A 6,285-nucleotide genomic window follows, 5' to 3' on the forward strand; every position below is an offset into this window, starting at 1 on the left:
TATATATATATATATATATATAAACCATCTTATAATACTGACCACCACATGCTGTATCAACGTCACACACATCTCCTCAAAGACAAGTGAATTAACGTTTGAATTAACGTTTGAAGTTAAGAAGTGCAACTGCAGTTTATTTATTTATTTTTTGGCTCTGATGTGCTTTAAATCAGTTTTCATATCTGCGTGTGTGGTGCCTCAGTTTGAAACTTTTATGTGTTTTTAAGTTCTCTTTCATAGGTTCACTCAACGCTGCGGATAGCGCAGTGGGATATTCTCTGAATGTGCCGATTGTCTGAAGCCCTATAGAATCACGCCAATTCATTGGCTGATGGCGCTCGCGCAGTCTGGCTCCGCCCCGACGCTCTTACGTTGCATCATTACATATTCGCGCGCGCGCCATCTGATCCTCAGATTTCTCTGCCTTCAGAACGAAGCGGTCACGTTGCCCTTCGCTCTTGATTTTTCTAAGCTCATACGACTTCTGCGACTGTTCAAGCGGAACTCTGTTTCTCCTTACGGTGAAGTTGCCATGGAATACCGACGCTGTTCTCCGCCATGTGCTCGTTACATCGCTAACGACGACCCGCACAGTAAGTGTGTTAAATGTTTGGGTTTTTCACATGCGCGCGAGGCAGTCATAGGATCGTCTAAATGCAAATTCTGTGAAAATTTGTTGCTCAAAACCCTCAAATCGCGGCTCGCGGTTTTTGAGAGGGAATCATTCGTCCCCCCCTGTCGCGCTCCCGAGGCCTCTCGAGGATCCGCGACTTGGGGTTCGGATGTAGAGCTTGAGGATGTGGAGTTCGAGCAGACGAGCCCCGCTCTTTCTCTCCCTCCCTCCCCTCGGCACGCGCGAGGCATGCCAGTCGAATTTTCATACGATTATTTGCGCCCCAGCCCGGGAGCACGCGACGCGGTTTCTTTCGGGCTGGAGGATGTACTTTTTACCGAGGCTTCCGACTCCGAGGATTTCGGGCCTACTCTCGCCGACGAGGTTATCCCGCCTAGCGGCCAGGAGGCGCGGCCTACGCGGAGCTCGTTGATGTACTTTCGTGCGCTACGGAGAAGCTCGCTATTGATTGGCCGACGAGCCCCGCGAATCTCAGTCGTCGAAACTCGACGAGAGACTTCTCAGTGGCCCTAATTCTAGGCCTCAACGGAGAAAGCTGCCATTTTTCAGTGATCTGCATCACGAGATTTCCAGATCCTGGAAGCAGCCTTTCTCTGCGCGCCTCACTAATGCGGCAGCTGCTGATTTCACCAACCTAGTAGGTTCTGTGGAACAGGGCTATTCCGCCGTTCCGGCGATTGAGGAGACTTTAGCCGACCATCTTGCTCCGTCCTCTGCACCGTCCTGGAAGTCGCGCCCCCTCCTCCCCTCTAAAGCATGTAGGACTACCTCCTCTCTAATTGGGAAATCCTACATGGCGGCTGGGCAGGCAGGCATGTCCCTGCACACTATGGCCATTCTTCAGGCCTACCAAGCAGACGTCCTGAAGGAAATGGACGAGGGCGATGGCATGACCCCTGAAGCAGTCAAGGAGCTTCGTAAGGCTACGGATTTAGCCTTAAGAGCCACCAAACATACAGCACGCGCTATAGGTCGCTCTATGGCTGGTTCCGTTGCGGTGGAGCGCCACTTGTGGCTTAATCTCACGGAGATCCGTGACAAAGAGAAGGTTTTCCTCCTGGACGCCCCCATTTCTCAAACAGGTTTGTTTGGTGAGGCGGTCAACACAGTGGTTGAGAAATTCCGCTCCTCCAAATCCCAATCGGCCGCGTTCAGACAGTTCATGCCCAGGAGGGCTAGGGAACCTTCTGCTCCCTCCCCTGTTCGACCCAGAGAACGTCCCTCTTTTAGACCGGAGTTCTCTTCCAGGAGGAGCGAACCGGTGCATCCCCCACCTACCACGGTTTGGGGCGCCCGCGGTCGCCCGTTTCCCCGTCAACGGCCTCACAAGCGCCTCCAGATGAAGCGGTCCGACAAACCGACCGCTCCGGCGGCCCAGAGCCGTTCCTGACCCTCCGGTCGGAAAAAGGAGAGCTCCTCTGCTTCCTCAAGGTTGGGACAGACCGCGCAAGCGTTTCTGCCCACCTCCCAGCTCTCCTTTCCTTGTCCTGTCACCTTCGCCACTCAGAGTGTCTCGAAGTGCAGGCCATTTTTCACCATCTCGACTCAGCCCGGCGCGGGAGGAAGGAGACGCTTTTTGCTTTCTCCCCTCACCCCCGACACTCTCTATAACTGCCGGTCGCATCCTCGGAGGCACTTTTCGCTTTCCTCCGGAACAGGCGGACCTGGTCACCATGACCCCAGCATCGATGCCTCCCATCACGTGCCAGGACGCCAAGGGCTCTCCTGCACAGTCAACTTCTCTACCCCACGAACGTCAACACGGCACCCTCACTCAGGTATGTCGTCTGCATTACAACATCCCTCTTCCTCTTTCACATTTCTTTCAAGAGTGGGATCGCTTACCAGGAGTATCGTCTTGGGTTCTTCGCACAGTTCGGTTCGGCTACACTCTTCAGTTTTGCCGCAATCCCCCTTGTTTCAACGGGGTCTTTCCTACCGTAGTAGACAGCGCCACTCAGGCTTCTGTACTTCAGCAGGAAATTTCATCCCTCCTTCTCAAAGGAGCGATAGAAGAGGTTCCTTCAGGGGAAACCGAACGGGGCTTTTACAGCCGCTATTTCCTGGTCCCGAAGAAGGGCGGCGGTTTGCGTCCCATACTGGACCTCCGCCGACTGAACTTCGCCCTTTACAAAGGGAAATTCAAGATGTTGACGCTGAAAGCTATCATATCTCAGATTCGGCCAGGGGATTGGTTCGTGACAGTAGACCTAAAGGATGCTTACTTTCACATCCAGGTTGTACGGCGACACAGGCAGTTCCTCAGGTTCGCCTTTGGAGAAAGAGCGTTCCAGTACAGGGTCCTTCCATTCGGCCTCGCTCTGGCCCCGAGGACATTCACAAAGTGTATGGATGCAGCTCTGGCCCCATTGCGGCTCCAGGGCATCCGTATTCTAAATTACCTGGACGATTGGCTCATTTTAGCCCAATCCAGGGAGTTAGTGACCCACCACAGAGACATCGTCCTGAGTCATATCCAGTCTCTCGGTTTGAGGTTGAACTCGGAGAAGAGTGTTCTTGCTCCGGCTCAGAGCACCGTTTTCTTGGGAGTGAACATGGATTCCGTTCTCATGCAGGCCCGATTGGCTCCTGCACGGATTTCCAGTCTGACGACATGCGTGGCCCGTTTTTCGCTAGGCCACCATGTGTCTGTGGGCACTTGCCGCAGGATGCTGGGCCTCATGGCCGCGGCCTCCTCCGTGCTACCGCTGGGCCTGCTCCACATGAGACCTTTCATGTGGTGGATGAAGCTCTCAGGGGTTCGGCCCTCCGGGCCAACCCTTCGCCTACTGAAGGTATCGCGCAGTTGCTTTCGAGCCCTGTCAGTTTGGCGGGACCCTCTTTTTCTTCAAATTTCGGTATTTCGTCGCCAGATGATTACGACGGATGCCTCTCTCACCGGCTGGGGAGCAGTTTTCGAGGGCAGACCAGCATGTGGCGTCTGGACTGGCGAGACTCTCTCTTGGCACATCAACTGCCTGGAGTTAAGAGCCGTTTTTCTGGCTCTGCATCATTTTCTCCCTCTTCTGGAGGGACACCATGTAATTGTCAGGACAGACAACATGGCAGTGGTGTCTCATGTAAACCGACAGGGGGGTTCTCGGTCACGCACCCTGAACAGGCATGCGCGTCACCTTCTCCTGTGGTCTCAGAGCAGATTCCTTTCTCTGAGAGCAGTTCATGTCCCAGGGATTCTGAACCTCGCAGCAGACTTTCTGTCGAGGCAGAAACTCAGATCGGGAGAATGGATGTTGAACCGCCAGGCAGTGGCCCTGATCTGGGAGGTTTTCGGAGAAGCGGAAGTGGACCTCTTTGCATCTCAAGAGTCGTCCCAATGCCCGCTTTGGTTCTCCCTGAGTCCCCCGGCTCCATTAGGGATAGATGCGTTCGCTCACCCTTGGCCAACGCGGAAACTCTATGCCTTTCCGCCCATCAAACTGATCCAGGCGGTCTTGGCCAGAGTGAGAGAGAGCGGAGTCCGCCTCCTCCTGGTAGCTCCGTTCTGGCCGTCCCAGCCATGGTTTTCGGAGCTAATTCCTCTGCTGGAATCTTCCCCCTGGAAGATCCCGGTCAGGGAGGACCTGCTGTCCCAACTGCAGGGCAGGATATGGCATCCTCGCCCAGACATGTGGAAGCTGTATGTTTGGCCGATCAGAGGCCGTTAGCATTAAGTTCTGATCTCCCATCTGACGTTCAGGAGACCATTGCGAGTGCTAGAGCCCCTTCTACAAGGAGGCTATATTCTTCCAAATGGAAGGTGTTTGAGACATGGTGCTTAGCACATGATAGGAGTCCAGTTAACTGCCCTGTTGGTTCAGTATTGGAATTCCTGCAGGAGAAGTTTGCTTCTGGAGCAGCTGCTACCACTCTCAGAGTTTATGTCGCAGCTATTGCAGCGCATAGGGAATCGGACGAGATTCCCCTGGGGAAACTAAGGTTAGTTTCGGCCTTCATGCGTGGGGTTAAGCGCCTGAAACCGGCTCGCTCCCCTAGAGTTCCCTCATGGGACCTTTCTGTTGTCCTAGAGGGTTTGACGAAGGCTCCCTTTGAGCCCTTAGAGTCAGCTCCGGAGCGGATTCTGACTCTCAAGGTTTCTCTTTTGTTGGCTTTGTCATCATTAAAGCGTGTAGGAGACTTACAAGCTCTTTCTGTTAGCGAGTCTTGCTTGGACTTTGCTCCTGGCTTGGTCAAGGTTTCCTTGAGGCCGAGACCAGGGTATGTTCCCAAAGTTCTTTCCACAACTTTCCGCTCGCAGGTGGTTAACCTTAACGCTTTCCACCCTCCTCCATTTTCTTCTGAGGAAGATAGGAAGCTTAACTTGCTCTGCCCAGTTCGTTCTCTTAAGATATATGTAGACCGCTCAGGCGGTTGGAGGAAATCTAACCAGCTTCTGGTTTGCTTCGGTGCTGGCCGCCGTGGGCTTGCTGCATCAAAGCAGAGGATTTCTCACTGGGTTACAGAAGCTATCTCGTTGGCTTACGAGGTGCGTGGCTTTCCTTCACCTCTTAGCATTAGAGCACATTCCACCAGAAGTGTGGCATCTTCTCAAGCTCTTTTTAGAGGAGCACTTTTGGAGGACATTTGTGTTGCGGCAGGCTGGTCCTCTCCGCACACTTTTGTAAGGTTCTATAATTTGGATCTTGACATGACCCCGGGTTCCCAGGTTCTTTCTGTTTGAACTCCTCTTGGTCGTTGTCTATTTTTGTACCAGTCATGGAAAGCGCTCTAGCTTGGCGAGTTTGGTAGTCCGTTCCCACTGCGCTATCCGCAGCGTTGAGTGAACCTATGAAAGAGAACGTCTCTGGTTACTTGCGTAACCTATGTTCTCTAAATAGGGAACGAGACGCTGCGTTAGCTGCCAAGCTCCTCGCGCTGCTGACAGTTTTCTTTTCGGCAGAGAAATCTGAGGATCAGATGGCGCGCGAATATGTAATGATGCGACGTAAGAGCGTCGGGGCGGAGCCAGACTGCGCGAGCGCCATCAGCCAATGAATTGGCGTGATTCTATAGGGCTTCAGACAATCGGCACATTCAGAGAATATCCCACTGCGCTATCCGCAGCGTCTCGTTCCCTATTCAGAGAACATAGGTTACGCAAGTAACCAGAGACGTTTTGAAATCTTAAAAAAAAGTCCTTTGCAATGAAGATCTACAACTAGCCTATATATATAACTAGATTGTTTCATTGGCATTGGAATGTGTGTATTTCCACCAGCATTTTTACAGAGACATATGAAGGACTAAAATGACAGAACGATAAATAAATAAATAAATAAATAAATAAAAGTAGAAATAAATAAATAAATGCAGAAATAATAGTAAAAATAAATACATTTTGGTAATATAAATGGCTATTTCTGTATTTTTACATGTATTTATTTATTTATTTATGCATTTCTATATGTATTTATTTATGTATTTATACATTTATTTATATATTTATGTATTTATATATTTATTTATTTCTGTATTTCCACATTTCTACATTTATTTATTTCTGTATTTCCACATTTCTACATTTATTTATTTCTGTATTTCCACATTTCTACATTTATTTTTCCCTGCGCGTGTATGCTAATTGTCCAATGGCTAAGCCACGCCCCCAAACGCAATGAGCCAATCACAGTACGCATAGCTAACCCAATACA

The sequence above is a fragment of the Squalius cephalus genome, assembly GCF_949319135.1.
Source record: "Squalius cephalus genome assembly, chromosome: 5".
Taxonomy (NCBI): domain Eukaryota; kingdom Metazoa; phylum Chordata; class Actinopteri; order Cypriniformes; family Leuciscidae; genus Squalius; species Squalius cephalus.